At 33.8% G+C, this 17,500-nt stretch overlaps 1 long non-coding RNA gene across 1 annotated transcript in view; it reads left to right on the forward strand.

Moving 5' to 3' along the window:
* The window catches only part of LOC136834238 (uncharacterized), a 236,465-nt gene that overhangs the window by 102,136 nt on the left and 116,829 nt on the right, over positions 1–17,500 (forward strand). The gene's annotated exons all lie outside the window — the stretch shown is intronic.

Genomic DNA, 17,500 nt, shown 5'->3' on the forward strand with positions numbered 1-17,500 from the left:
CCTGTCTCGTTCCGACTCCGTTAAGTATGTATATCCCCAGCAGCTTTTTTTTTTTTTTGCAATGTTGCAGTGAACCCAAACAACAAAATCAATAGTATTTTTTGTTTAAGTAGACGCGTATTGTTCGAGGCTTCAATGCGCTTGTATAGCACTTGTCTCGCGCATGCGCGAAAACGCCCAAATTCTCTTTGTAGTGGCTGGTTTCTTTAGAATCGTTTGAGGGTGGGGAGGGTTCGGGGATTGTTGGGGAGGAGGTGGGGAAGGGGGGCTGAGGTCCCCCGAGGAAGGGGACGGCGGGGAGGGGGAGAGGGTGTTGACCAGGTGTCTCTTTCCACTTACCTGTCGGCAGCACCTGGTGTCTGTTGGCCCCGCTTTATATCTTTAGGCCTTTCTTTCACTACCTGCGGCGAATTTGAGGCTCATTGGAGTTTCCTGTCTTCCCAAACTCCCGATTATTTTAATATTTTTTATTTTTTTTTATAAAACTCTACTATGCAATTTTTTTTAAATCTCGACTGCGCTATTTTTTTTTTTTAATAAAATCTCGACTACGCCATTTTTTTTCTTTTATAAAATCTCGACTGCACCATTTTTTTTTTTTTATAAAATCTCGACTACGCCATTTTTTTTTTTTTTTTATAAAATCTCGACTGCGCCATTTTTTTAATAAAATCTCGACTATGCCATTTTTATGAAAACTCGACTACGCCATTTTTAAAATAAAATCTCGACTACGTAATTTTTAAAATAAAATCTCGACTACGCCATTTTTTTTTATAAAATCTCGACTGCGCCATTTTTGTTTTATAAAAACTCGCCTACGTCATTTTTTTCTTATAAAATCTCGACTACGCCATTCGGTTTCTACGTATTGAAAGGTTTATGTGTGATTCTTAATTTATTTAGGATATTTGTTCACAGCGACGCCAAGTGATAGTAATATCGCAAGTAATCAGAGAACTTTGCTTCGCGTAATTGCAGGAAGGTTGAATCATGAGGAAAGTGATTATATGTATATACATATATATATATATATATATATATATATATATATATATATATATATATATATATATGTATATATATATATATATATGTATATATATATATATATATATATATATATATATATATATATATATTTTGTATATATATATATATGTATATATATATTTATGTATATATATATATATATATATATATATATATATATATATATATATATATATATATATATATATATATATATGTATGTGTGTGTGTGTGTGAGTCCTCTGAACCTCACTTTGAAATCGTATTATTTTCTACGTGACTGAACTGATCAGGCCTATTAATTTCAAGGCTATTTTTTTCCCAGAGCGCATCTGAGAATATCCCTCTGATCTCATTGTTAATCGAGCGCCATTGCTGAACGTGAAAAATACGAGGTGTTCAAGTCGGGTTTAATTATATACGTGCAGGCGTACATGTGTGTACGTATTGATAATTTAAAGATCTTTTTGATATGATTATCATTGTTACTCTACGGTTATCTGTTATCATTATATTGTTGTGTTATCGATATGTTTGCTTTTTATTTCACTTTTCAGAGATTGCTTTATTTATGATTGAGTTTGTTTCTTTACTTTTTTTTATTCTGTATTTTTTCATTTCTAAATTAACTTTACATCCTTGTCTAAGAACTTCTCAATAATAATAATAATAATAATAATAATAATAATAATAATAATAATAATAATAATAAACATAACTTCTCTATAATAATTTTGATATGGTATCACTTCTCAATAATAATAATAATAATAATAATAATAATAATAACGCACCTTCCCGCCCTGAACATTCCCTTTTGCCTGAGAGAGAGAGAGAGAGAGAGAGAGAGAGAGAGAGAGAGAGAGAGAGAGAAGTAACGTTCCATTAAGAACTTTTTCTCTCTCGTGTCATTGTCGTCAGGGAGTTAATTAGTATTGCTGGCATATCGGCGAACAAAAGGAACCTGTTTGCTTGTTTGCACGAAATTTTCCCGTCCCCTGGTCCTCTCTTGTTTATGGACGGTATCGTTGGGGGGGGGTTGTTTATTACCCTGGTTTCTTATTTGCATTGTTTGCGTTGCCCTAGGAATGGATATATTTTCCTTATACGAGACGAAGGGGTATTTTGTTTTGTGTATTTATATTTTATTATTTATTACAGATCAAATTTTAGGTACTTAATTTATGGTGGAATTAAGTCAACAATTTAGGGCAAGCCCGCACTTATTATATGAGACGAAACGGTTTTGTTTTATTTATTTATATTTATATTTTAATAAAGATAAAATTGTAGGTATCTAATAAATTTATACTAAAATTAAACATTCATATAAAGTCAAGGAATCATAGGGTCCTTCTATACATGAGGCATGACTAATTATTCTCTCCCTTATAAACATGAAATGGTAATGGGAATATTATCTCTCTCTCTCTCTCTCTCTCTCTCTCTCTCTCTCTCTCTCTCTCCGTAATGAGACCACTCCTGTCTCACACCCGAAGGACTTGCGAGGTCGATCCCGTAGCCGGGCGAGAGAAGGAACGGTATGGGTCTGTTTCCTTGAAAATTCAACATTCATCTGTTTCTAAGCAGTGAATTTTGTACGTTGTTGTTGATCGATTACTGTTGGTTCCAGCTGATGTAGATAGACAGAGAATAAGAAATAGATTCCGTTAAAGCGTTTATAAACATATTTTAATTAAGAACGGCAGAATTTCGATGACGTAATCTACACTCTATTTGGTGAGGTCATTCATAAGATTTTCCTTGTGATTATCAGTCCATCGATCTGCTCTCTCTCTCTCTCTCTCTCTCTCTCTCTCTCTCTCTCTCTCTCTCTCTCTCTCTCTCTCTCTCCACGAAGGCATGAAATAAAAATCCCTTTCATGATATTTATGAGATTCTGAATCAAGTCTCAGAATCCAAATCATGGAAATTCGTATTCAGATGTTTCCGATCTCTCTCTCTCTCTCTCTCTCTTCCCTTGTTCTTTCTGTTATTTATTTTTTTCACATATCCTCCTCACTCCCACGTCTCTTGTTTTCTCTGCCTTAATTCCATTCAGGTTTTGTTCACTGCATTTTCTCTCCCTTTTTTATTTTCGGCTTGCCCAGTATCTCTCTCTCTCTCTCTCTCTCTCTCTCTCTCTCTCTCTCTCTCTCTCTCTCTCTCTCTCTCCTTATTATTCCCATGTCTTTCATTTTCCCTGCATTAATTCCATTCAGGTTTTGTTCTGTATATTTTCCGTTCACTCTCTCTTTTCTCTCTCTCTCTCTCTCTCTCTCTCTCTCTCTCTCTCTCTCTTTCATTTTTGAAAGAAATCTATCTCGAAAAAAAAAGATAGAAATTTTGCGCAAAGATCCGATCCGTTGTTCTTATAGACAAAGAAAGAGGATTAGGCTGAAAGGGTTATTTATGAAGGGCGATTATCCGTCCCCTGGTAAAGATTTAGTCGGTTCTCTCTCTCTCTCTCTCTCTCTCTCTCTCTCTCTCTCTCTCTCTCTCTCTCTCTCTCCCTATATATATATATATATATATATATATATATATATATATATATATATATATATATATATATATATATAGTCTCTCTCTCTCTCTCTCTCTCTCTCTCTCTCTCTCTCTCTCTCTCTCTATATCTTCACATATATATATATATATATTGTATATATATATATATATATATATATATATGTCAAATTTGTGCATCCCTTGGTTATATATATATATATATATATCTCATTGTATCATTGTCGAATGTATGAACATCCCCTAGTTGATTTTTTTTTTTTATTCCTGCGATCTCTATCTCTCTCTCTCTCTCTCTCTCTCTCTCTCTTTCCGGTATCATCGTTGAATTTGAACATTCACTGGTTGATTTTTTAAATATTTTTGCCTTCATTTTCTCCTTCTCTCTCTCTCTCTCTCTCTCTCTCTCTCTCTCTCTCTCTCTCTCTCTCTCTCTCCCCTTTTCGGTATCATCGTTGAATTTGTACATTCCCTGGTTGACTTTTTAAATATTTTTCATGCCTTCAATCTCTCTCTCTCTCTCTCTCTCTCTCTCTCTCTCTGTCTCTCTCTCTCTCTGTCTCTCTCTCTCTCTCTCTCTCTCTCTCTCTCTCTCTCTCTCTCTCTCCCTTCCTTCGGTTCATTAACAAGACTTTTGTAATCATAAGATAAAATGTCTAATGGCAGATGATGCTCCACCCCTACCTCTCCTCTCCAGGGAAATTAAATCCTCTTGGAGAGTTTACATTATGACAGACATTGTGACATATTCCTTTTGATGTCTTCAAGGCAAAAAGTATTTCCAAAAATTGTGGACACTTTTAATCTCTGTTCTCATTTTGTATGATTTAAGGGGACGTACATTCCTTGCCAGTAGGTTAAGATAGGTTCTATTTGACTGTCTTTATTTGACGTATATTTGCGGTCGATGCGAATAAATTAGACGTATATTTTTTTTTTAAATTTTGGGCAAGATATTTGCGATGTTTTCTGTTTTATTTCTATGTTTGCCTCTTGTGCGGATGAATGAGACATATATGTTTTTTTCCTTGAGGGAAGATGTTTTCTTTCTCTCTAGTTGTATTCGACATATATATTTGCATTCTGTACGAATAACTGTTTGTGTATGTACATACGTATATGTAAATTATATATATATATATATATATATATATATATATATATATATATATATATGTATGTATGCAATAATGTATGTATGTTTATACACATACATATATATATATACTGTCTATATATAATTTATATATATATATATGCACATACATATATTCATACATATACACAAAGACTTTCTATAAACATTAATAAATACCATCAAATATAAAAATAAATACTTCCTATTTGTGTAACCACTTCTTACTAATCTCCAGTGAGGGTCCTTTGTTTTCCTGACATGAGGTCATACAATCAACTCATTTGGTCACGGAAGACCTATAAGCATCTCTCCTCCAATCATCATCCACGGTCTGTACCCACGGATGTGTGGATGTACCCAAGGATGACGTATTAACGCGCTCGATGCCAATGATATTATCGTACTGGATCAGTATAAAGAAACAAAAATCTTATCATCCGGAGATTAAATAAGGAAAAAATGCCCTGAGTGTTTCAGCGCAATCGAGTTTTCTGTACAGCGTATAATCAAGGCCACCGAAATAGATCTATCTTTCGGTGGCCCATGAAACTTTAACGACGGCTCGGTGGTGGCCTATCCTATATCGTTGACAGAAGCACGATTATGGCTAAATTTAACCTTAAATAAAATAAAAACTACTGAGGCTAGATGGCTGCAATTTGGTATGTTTGATGATTGGAAGGTGGATGATCAACATACCAATTTGCAGCCCTCTAGCCTCGGTAGTTTTTAAGGTCTGAGGACGGACGGACAGACAGAGCCGGCACAATAGATTTTCTTTTGAGAAAACTGAAAATCTTATCATCCACAGATTAAAAATCATAAAATTCGATTCAAAGGTCAAAGCGGAGACGAGATGCATTACTACCCTAAAGCAATTCTCTTTGTGTTTTATAAGTTACTAATCTTTTTACCTGTTTACTTGCTGATGTTTTAATTTTTATCTTTTCTAATAACTTATCTCTCTTTTTTTTTTATTCCCTGTTACCTTCTGTTACTTATTTCAAATGGAAGCTTGAATTTTAAGTCAGTGGCCCCTATGGGCTTGTTCCATCGGAATAGGGTTCATCTTCCGAATAATAATAATAATAATAATAATAATAATAATAATAATAATAATAATAATAATAATAATAATAATAATAATAATAATAATGGAAAAATAAAATCCGCAGTAGTATGTATGCAGTATATTCCTGTACATAGCAATATACTACATGCATACTACTGCAGACTTTATTTTTCCATTTAAGATCACGAGAAAACTATTATATAAAATAATAATAATAATAATAATAATAATAATAATAATAATAATAATAATAATAATAATGTTGAGCTTAGACATAAAATCTGTCGGAATTTGGAGACGTAAGCGGGTGAATTTGGTCATTGATTTAATGCGAGAATATCAACGGCATCGAGCCCTTTAATAAGTCTTCCGCGACTAGAAATCACTAAACCTGGAAGAGCGCTGGTTAGACCAGTGAAATCTGGGAAAATACTGAAATTCTGTATTGTGGTAAATTAGACCATAAGCAAAATAATTTTTTTCCGAGAACACTGGGGCAAATTAGCAATGTATTTTTTTTTTTTTTGTAATCGAGAATCAAAAGCAATTTGTACTGCCTGGTTGGATTATAAAGCAATCTTCCATGATATATTTATGAATGCCAAATATATTCTTCATCGTGGATATATACACATAAAATTATATAATCTTACTGTATTTAATGATGAGAAACACATCATCCATAATATATCAAATTACTTAAGCTATAATTCCCAGTGAAATGAATAAAGAGAGTTTCACATACGTTTTTAAAAATGAAATATATTTCCCATGATATATTCGTGGCTATAAAGTATCCTTTCTAAATATATTTCTACTAATACTTCACTAATAACTCCCACGGTGGACTTTACGAATGAATCAATGAAATTTCATCACGCTGCAAAAACTTCCATCTTTACTTTTTCAGTTATATTTTTATTTCGTCTCACTTCAAGTTCCCGACATTGATTTAATTATTTCCTTAATTATCTTTCAAGCAACGAGAACGTGTAACTTCAGGTTCTCGATATTGATTTGATTATTTCCTTAATTATCTTTCAAGCAGCGGGAACGTGTAGGCCTATCTGTTATGCCACTCATCAATTACGTTCCTCTGGACGTTCGGTCCGGTCGTACAGCTCTCTTAATGGTCATAACAGGCTTCATTAACGATCGTTAGTTCCTTTTTTGTGCGGTGTTCTGATGTGGGAAGTCACCGATAGTACCTGGGTCGCAAAGTCCAGTTGGTATTGGTACTCCTGCTACTACCGTCTTAAACGTGAATTATTATTATTATTATTATTATTATTATTATTATTATTATTATTATTATTATTATTATTATTATTGTCGTCGTTGTTATTGTCGTAATTATATTTTGTACATTAAGTTACAATCTAGCTAATCTCCTGTGTGGTTGTTTGTGTGAGTGTGTGTGTGTGTGTGTGTGTGTGTGTGTAAGAGAGAGAGAGAAAGAGAGAGAGAGAGAGAGATAAATGAGTAGATAGCTCGATAAATATGAGTAGATGGCATATGAACAAGGGACACTATGATATCATATTAGGAAAAGTAAATAAATTATTCCGAAAATCAGACAAAAAAGAGGGAAAGAGGGTGATTACCTTACACAAGAAGGAGGTGAACATAGAAAAAAATTTTCTGAGTGGGTACATGAACAGCATGGCAGTACCTGGCAATTATTTATGAAGTGACGTTTCTCCTTCACTTTTATGAGGCCGATTTGAGGTTCAAGAGTGAGACTTCGAGATAATGCAGCCTGACAGATTCCTTATGGTTGTTATATTGCATTGGCTGCAACTTTGGCGGTTTTGAACACCTACATGTTAGGCTCATCAGCAGCACGTTGAACACTCCTACAAACTCTGCATCACCTTCTTGCAAGAACTCAGGCGCCATATTGAATATTGAGAGCCTAAACCTTTCCAGTGCCCATTCCAGTCCGTCTCCCTACGGGGGGTTAGTGCCGTGCAGGCATTACTTCTTTGCAGCCGTTTTATTTCCTTTTACTGTACCTCCGTTCATAGTCTCTTTCTAACATCTTACTTTCCACCCTTTCCTAACAATTTATTCATCGTGTTTTTTGCTCTCAAATTTCCTTTCAGCGCTTAATGACCTCATAGGTCCCAGCGCTTGGCCCAGGCCTAAAAATTCTGTATTCTGTTCTACTCTACTGACGCCATCTAGTGGTCGTTCCTTTATCCTCCTCCCCGAAACATACGCATTGGCATAACAATTACTGTACAGATTTCACCATTTCCCAAGCAAATTCAATGGGACTCGATTACAAAATGTTCACAAGGGAATTGTTTTCGGCGCAAAAAAGTACATATAAATAAATATTAAACAAAGGCAAACGTGAGAGAGGGGGAGTCTCAAACAAAGCATTCAACAGAAATTACGAAAACGATAAACTTTAGTCCCTTGAATAACACATCATTATGATGCGTGGGACGCATATGAAGTCTTTCATATTATGAACGTATAATATATTTTTCACCCTGATGCCTTAGGAATTGTCGTCCTTTTGTTGTTTACTGCGTTGAAATATATTTCATGGTAAGTGGTATTTGACATGTACGGTATTTGCAGGAAAGGAATGTTAGTAGAAATATTAGCGTTGTGATGAAAGAACTACAAACTGCTTTAGAATTCCTTTTGAAATCGGAAATAATCAGTATATATATTTACACAACCACACACACACAGACACATACACACACACACACACACACACACACATATATATATATATATATATATATATATATATATATATATATATATATATATATATATATATATTATAGAACACACACACACACACACACACACACACACACATATATATATATATATATATATATATATATATATATATATATATATGTAAATATAGATTTGTATATTTATATAATAATAATAATAATAATAATAATAATAATAATAATAATAATAATAATAATACATAGATATTTCTCGTCATATATCTTTTTTCTCTCTCTCACTCCGTCTTCTATTTTTTACCTCCTTCGTCCTTTCTTTTATTCTCTTCTAATGGAGAGACAATAACCTCCTCTCTTTCTCTTGGCCTTTGTTCGACTAATATTGTGAAGGCGAAAGCAAATCAATTGGTACATTAGCCCCATTGAAGCTTGGCAGAGGTTAGTTTTAAATGGGTGAGGCTTAATATATAAATATGTATATATATATATATATATATATATATATATATATATATATATATATGTTCATATATATATATATATATATATATATATATATATATATATATATATGAATTTTGTCATGATCGTGAAATTTTATACACAAACATTAAGCTACAAATGTCGTTTTAATATCCAGTTCGCTAATCCAGGAATATCACCGAGGAATTATAAGTGATAAATGGTTTGGTACCCAAAGGTGCCGAACCATTTTATCACTATCCCTTTCTCTGATATTCATTCCAACAATTAGATATTAAACGACATTTTTATAGCTTAATGTTGATATATTTATATAAAGATAGATAGATATTTATATAATATGTGTGTGTGTATATATGCATGCGCATGCGCATACAACCTACTGGTTAATGTCACTAAAAGCGTGACTTTTTAATGGCAATAAATAATCATCTTGACTTCTTAATTAAATTATTTCTCTGTAAACTCAAGCTTAAAGTTATAAAGAAATTCTTCTTTCAGTGGCTGGATTCTAACCCATGCGCTCTGAAAATAGGATGTTTTATAAAGAATCCCGTTATAGAGAAGTGAGAAAAGGTATGATAATACCCGGGCATAAATCCTTTGGTAAAATATTTGAACACGGCGGGAGCTAACTGGAGGCGCGTTTGGACGCGTAAGTTTACTGGACCGTTTAATGAGCCTTAAACACATTTAGGTGAAATTGGGCAAATGTTAATAGAGCGTCTTAAATGGGCGAGAAAAGATGGAGTTAAACTTTGAATTAATGAAGTTTACAACAGATATATTTTTTTTTTTTAGTTTTCTGTAAAAAAACTATCATTACCAACTTTGTCTGTCCGTCGTGCTATTCTATCCGCACTTTTACTGTCCGCCCTCAGATCTTCAAAACTACTGGGGCAAGAGGGCTGCAAATTGATATATTGATCATGCACCCTCCAATCATCAAACATACCAAATTTCAGCCTTCTAGCCTCAGTAGTTTTGATTTTATACGAGGTTAAAGTTAGCCATAATCGTGCTTCTGGCAACGATATAGGATAGGCCATCACCGGGCCGTGGTTAAAATATCATAAGCCATGGTTAATATAGCATTATACCGAGACCACCGAAAGATAGATCTGTTTTCGGTGGCCTTGATTAGACGCTGTAGTGGCTGTACAGAAAACTCGATTGCGCCGGAGAAACTTCGGCGCATTTTTTACTTGTTATCTGTGTTTACTTTCCAGATGTGATCATCACAATCTAAGTATGTTTCGTTCAAAAAGAGATTATTTTTTGGTTGAATTCGATCGATACATTCCGTGAATTTTGATTCCAATGCAATCCCAACCTTACATGATTTTTTCGTTTAACTGTGATCAGGAAAACTTATGAATTTTTCTTTCAAATACGTGTAATGAGTTTCCATTGCATTGATTTTTCCATTCAAATGTGATTATATAATATTTTGGAAATTTATCGTTCAGATGCCACCATGAAATAATTTGAAAAGTTTCTATTATTCTGATAGGAATTAGGCAAACCAGTAATGGAGATGGAATGAAACGAAATGCATAATTCTTTTTATGGTACTAGATTATACTTAAATGACTAATGTACGATAACCTCTCGGTTTAAACAGTTGGGAAAAAAGGATGCAATAATTATAGGCCCCAGGGGATACCAATGATTCTAGAACACAATAATCATAAGCCCCAGGGGATACTAATGATTCTTTAATGCGCATCGCCTTAATGAACGTCAAACTATTTAAAAGTACTGAACCTGAATTGTGTAATCTCCTTATTACCTTGTTTGTTGAAAATACCTGACCAATTAGCATTAATGAAAGGAAATGCTTTTATCCTGCAATTATGCGAAGGCGCGTGTTCATAATTTATGGCTCCTGAGCGCTGTCGACTTAACCAGGACTCTGTGAACTTATTAGTTATTATCCACGTTTGAATTTTTATGTATTAACTAATTGCTTACTATCTCCTGAATCATTATTATTAATCATTAAAATTGCTTGTCTTTGAAAGGAAGGTTTGCCATCATACATGTGGGAGAGCTAGCTCTCTCTCTCTCTCTCTCTCTCTCTGTATATATATATATATATATATATATATATATATATATATATATATATATATATATATGTATATATATATATGTATGCATATATATATATGTATATATATATATATATATATATATATATATATATATATATATGTATATATAATCATGAAGCTACAAATGTCGTTTAATATCCAATTCACGCTACCTCGGGAATATCCCCGATGGGGAATTATCACCGAAGGGGAAATTTTTTTTTAAGTGATAGATGTTGGTGGTCCCAAGAGAACAGCTGACGTAAGAACAATAGCCTAAATTTTCCAATACAATTTCAACAATTTGATCAAATTTATCTCTTGCCATGTTGATTTTGCCGGACATAATTAATCTTCCAGGTTATTTTCCAAACAAAATAAAGAATTTTAGCGTTTTACTAAGTGTTTACGTGGCCGCTAAACTTGAAAACTGGAGATATTTGCTGGGCTTGTATTTTGACATTTTCTTATCTATTGATTTCCTTGGCTCTGGTATCAGGGCAGCATGGATACGCTCCGTCCTGTGTTATCGAATCTATTTCTGGCTCCTCTTTTCTGAATGTTTATTTTGATTTAAAACCTATCCTTGTTGCATGTGTTGAAATCAGGCTTCCAATACTTGAAGCAGGTATTCTCAAAAGCACCTCGCTTAATATTTGTTTATTCACGATATAGCACTTTATCGCTTCTCACTTGTTTACAAAACAGTTGTTTCGTTGAAACAGGTTTATCTAATGTTCCGTAAATAAAATAAAAATTCTCAGTTATTAAAAGTGAAGCGTCATTGGCAGAATCCTTTTTCGATTAACGTAATGGAAGCTTGTCTTCCCTGGAAGCAAATTCCTGAGATATATGCTGGTATTGCACCAGCCCCGGTTTTTTCGCCAGTCACCTAGGTTGGGTTAGGTTGTGTTAGGTTAGTGTAATGTAATTTGATACTTGCGGTGTAATTTGAGTGTGGGAAACATAATGAGATTATTTTCAAGAAAATTCTATGGTTAGTTTTTAAGATATGGCATCCCGTTTTTTTTCAGGGAAAGGTCTCGGTACTCGGTTACATCTCGAGAAAATTCTTCAGGGAATACGGTCTTAATGATTAGCTGTCTTTTTGGTATTGGATCTCATTATCTTTTTTGTTTTCCGTTGAATACTCACGTATATGTGTTGATCGGAAGGCGTTTGTGAACTTACCTGAAAGAGAGAAATGAACATTAATATTTGATAATCCATTTTATTTGCTGTAATGACATAACAAGTCAAAAAGAAAAGTTTGTATGTTATAATGAATTCATTTGTTGCCTTAAGCAGTTTAGAGAATAACAAAAGAAAAATGTTCTTAACAAAAACTGAAAGGAAATAGCTTTATAATAAGGTAATGAAAAAGAGTAAAACTGGAAAAAAAATCACCTGTAAGAAAGGAAACCTTTCTCAAAAATCACTAGACCATTTCATATCAAAAATAACAGAAATAAAACTGAGAAAAAAATCAGCTATAAGGAAACAAAACTTTTTTCTTCCGCAAAAAAATCACTTACTCTTTTACGAAAATCAGCTTCGCCGTAGGTAAGGAAACTTTGTTCTCGACCAATTTAAGCAATTTTGGAAAGATCTCGCGTCCTTATAAATAATGGACGGCCGCCTCCTGCCAAGCCTTTTATAATGTATCGCCGAGTTGGAAGTTTTTAAACTTCCTTCCTTATTGCCTGGCAGACAGAGTTCGTATTTCACGTTGGATTTGTAATGTATATATATATATATATATATATATATATATATATATATATATATATATATATATATATATATATATATATATATATATATATATATATATATATATATATATATATATATATATATATATATATATATATATACACATATATTTATATATATATATATATATATATATATATATATATATATATATATATATATATATATATATATATATGTATATGTATATATACAGTATACATATACATATTTCAAAAATATTTACGGTATTACTTAAACTAAATAATTGCACTCACTCAATTCCGTAAGGCTTATATACAAGTCCTCAGTCACTCCTCAGTCAGATTGCTGGAGTGATCGACTGATCGCGTATCCCCATTGAAGAATCTCTCCGGCTCATCTCGGAAAGGGTATTCATCATATGGGCTGACGTATTTCCTTTTAGCCTGACGAGGCTGACAGGCTGATCGGTTTCCTAAAATGGATCAGACTAGCCTATCCCGAAACAGTAGCAGACTGGCGTATACTCTGACATTGTATCAGACTGACCTATTACGAAGATGTACCAGGCTGACCTATTCTGAAAATGTATCAGGCTGGTCTATTCCCAAAAATGTATCAGGCTGACCTATTACGAAAATTTGCCAGGCTGACATATTCCCGAAAATGTATCAGGCTGACCTATTCCGAAAATGCATCTGACTGACCTATTCCCAGAGGTTGTATCAGACTGACTTAAACGAAAACATATTAGACTGACATATTCCGAAAATGTATCAGAATAACCAATTCCGAAAATGTACCTGACTGACCTGTTCCAAACAGTTGCATCAGACTGACCTATAGCCAAAACGTATTAGACTGACCTATTCCGAAAATGAATCAGACTGACGGATTGCTAGATTGCATCAGAATGACAGGTTATTGTTGTAGAAATTAATAAAACGAACAGTCTGCATGGCTTTGATTTTTGATTTCTCAGTGATAACATGATGGACAGGGACTTTGCTATCAAGCCTCTGGTAACCTTTGCATTCATGCAACACAAGCACACGTATATGGACATAATATATATATATATATATATATATATATATATATATATATATATATATATATATATATATATATATATATATATATATATATAATTCACACATTCACGTAGACTAAAGCATCTACGACTAAAAGGTTTCGTCGATGCATAAAATGAAGTCTTTTTAAGGAAGATGGAATTGAATGAGTCTTCTAAGGAAGAGATATGGAATGGGATTCTGGGGAAAAAATGCTCTTTGTAGATAGGGAATGGAATGGGTTGAATGAAAGAAAAAAATTGTGATTCAGGAAATAAACTCTGGAATCCGGCGTCACCTTCAGAAGAGGTTTTAGTCTCTCTCTCTCTCTCTCTCTCTCTCTCTCTCTCTCTCTCTCTCTCTCTCTCTCTCTCTCTCTCTCTCTCTCTCTCTCAAATAAATAGCAATATTCCTTATATATATTATATATATATATATATACATTTACACACATATATGTACATGTATATATACATGCATACATATAGTATATATATATATATATATATATATATATATATATATATATATATATATATATATATATGCTGAAAACTGAAACCATTCTCTCTCTCTCTCTCTCTCTCTCTCTCTCTCTCTCTCTCTCTCTCTCTCTCTCTCTCGGATCATCAGTGTTTTCGCTAATAATCCTTTTTGGGTTGGTTACCATTTGTAACAAACGAATCTCTTTAATAAAAAAAATTTTTTAAATTTTTTTGTAATACATACATTTAAGAATTTCAGCTCACGAAAAATAAAAAAATAAAAAAAAATATATAAAAAATTATTTGTGATAGATCTCTTCTTCACCGACCACATGAGATACTACAAATGACGCAAAAGTACCACAAGAAAACAAAGGTCACCATTGACCTAATGTGTCACCATTGACCTCAGATGACATGGAGAAACTTGAGGGATGCCCGTACGGGGTGACAGACGAAGCCAATTACGTCGAATATATTGTTCTGGGTGAACGCGACGGAGAGAGATAGTACGTCATTTGTCAAATGATTCGAAATGAATCATCCCTTCTTTCTTGATCTTGGAAGTCCGGTTTTGTCGTCGGTTCCGGGAGAAGATTTTCCTCATTTCTGAACTTGTTTTCCTTTTTTTAGTTTTCTGAAAAGAAGACCATTGTGCCGGCTTTGTATGTCCGTCCGCACTTTATTCTGTCCGCACTTTTTTCTGTCCGCCCTTTTTCTGTCCGCCCTCAGGTCTTAAAAACTACTGAGGCTAGAGGGCTGCAAATTGGTATGTTGATCATCCTCCCTCCAATCATCAAACAGCGTTAATAGTTTTTATTTTTATTTAAGGTTATAGTTAGCCATAATCGTGCTTCTGGCAACGCTGTAGGATAGTCCACCACAGGGCCGTGGTTAAAGTTTCATGGGCCTCGGCTCATACAGCATTATACCGAAACCACCAATAGATAGATCTGTTTTCGGTGGCCTTGATTATACGCTGTATAGAAAACTCGACTGCGCTGAAAATCTTCGGCGCATTTTTTACATGTTTATAGTCTGAACTTAGTTCATGTACGTAAGTACCGCTTCCGGTGTATTTGTACGAATTAACGTCGTATCCGTTCTTTTTTTTTTTGTTCATCGATTCCGGTTTTTTCATTGCGCAAGTTTTTTTGTTTTCTTGTTTGAGTTTTGTTCATCTACGTAAGTACCGCTTCCGGCGTAATTTTTTTTTTTAAATAAACGTTGCCTCCGACTTTTCTTTTTCATTATTCATCGATTCCGATATTCTTTTTTCCTCATTTCCTAAATTTTTTTTTTATTTAGTTCATCTAGGTAAGTACCGCTTCCGGTGTCATTTTTTAAATTGACATCGTATCCGTTTTTTTTTATTTTATTTTATTCATGATTCCGGAATTCTTCTTATTCCTTTTGCATCTTCTGTGTTTTCCTCCAAATTACATCGTCTCGGTTTTTTTTTGGGGTGGGGAGGGTCGTATCCGGGAAATTCACCCCGCCCCCCCATAGTGAAATATGCCATCATATACAGCAACATCATCCTAGCAATCAATGCTTAGGGGCTTACAAGAGACCTTAGGATTCTGTTATAAGCAGCAATGTGTCTTACGGAGAATCCTAAGCCAATAAGGTGGAATGACAGTAAAGGAAGGTAGATGATATTATTTCCTTTAAATGAGAAATGTTCCACATTTTTCAGTTTTGCCTTAATTACCAACAATCCCCTTTCTCTCTCTCTCTCTCTCTCTCTCTCTCTCTCTCTCTCTCTCTCTCTCTCTCTCTCTCTCTCTCTCTCTCTCTCTCTCTCTCTCTCTGTAATTTATTCTTTTGCGGAATAAAGTAATAGCGTTTTGTGAAATACAATTACAAAAGGGTTCTTTACTTTGCAATGGTCAGTGTTTTCTGCAGTACTCATTTATATGGCGAATGAATTTGACGTTAAGTAAGGATAAAAAAGTTGATTGAAAGAGAAACAGACCATTTGTTTTAATTGGTTGTTTGCTCCACACACAAACACACACACACACAAACAAACAAACAATTTTAAACCTTCGTGTATCCTCTTAATCTGTTTATAGCAAACATACTCACACACATACAGTCACACACACACACACGCACACAGAACAAGTTTTAACTCTTCGTATAGCTTCCTAATTTGAATCATAGCGTCTACATGATCAGGAACTCCCATTTCTATTTTTTTCAGTTTTTAATTTTTTTTATTTTCCCATAAAATTTCGAGAGAAAAAATGGCGACAGTCATTGCCACATTAGTCCTCTTTCTGCTGCTGAATCTGAATTTTTTTTTTTTTTTTTTTGCCATTTGCCCTTCTATTCCGTCTTTGATTCATCATCTAAGTTCCAGAAGAAGAAGAAGAGAATTCGTGGGAGTTGTCTGGAATTATAGTACGGCTTCTATTATCATTTCCAATTTTTAATTTTCGTTCGAATGTTATTTTTTCTAAATCATTTTTTCTAAATCATTCAATATTTTTAATGTGCAGATTTAATCGAATGTTTTTTTACGTAAAGCATTCAGATCGTTTTAATGCGCCTATTTCACATCAGGTCATTATACTTTTGGGGAGAAACTCCATTGCCTATTAAAATTTTCTTTTTGGAAAATTTTAAGTTTTGTTGTACCCTGTTTTTCCTATGTCAGTGTTTTATTTAATAAACAAACATATTCCTGACACGGAGTCCCCTACAGACAGCTGATATCACTCGATGCCCGTGGGACATGCTGAATGTAAATCATTTACTGAAATCACTTGATAAATCATTTACTGAAATCATTTATTATTAGTTATTGCAACTCCAAAGCAGCTAAGCTTGGAAATCAGTGACTTGAAAAACCCAAATTACTTCCTTATGCGTGTGTTTGTGTCTGATTGCGCGTAATGTGTTGTGATGTTTCAAGCGTGACAGCTTCACTGTCTCAGATCGATCGACCGTGATTCACCTGTCTCGCTGCGTCGTTTGTCATTGACAGGAGACAGGTGGAAGTCGTGTCAAATTAGGTTTATATCACGACCGTCTGTTCACGGGCGGGTTAATATTGAGCCTCTATGTATTCCAGCGTTGAGTTGCCCAGTTGAGTTGATTACCAAATTAATATATGTTACTGGG

The sequence above is a fragment of the Macrobrachium rosenbergii genome, chromosome 53 (genome assembly GCF_040412425.1).
Source record: "Macrobrachium rosenbergii isolate ZJJX-2024 chromosome 53, ASM4041242v1, whole genome shotgun sequence".
In the NCBI taxonomy this organism is placed as follows: domain Eukaryota; kingdom Metazoa; phylum Arthropoda; class Malacostraca; order Decapoda; family Palaemonidae; genus Macrobrachium; species Macrobrachium rosenbergii.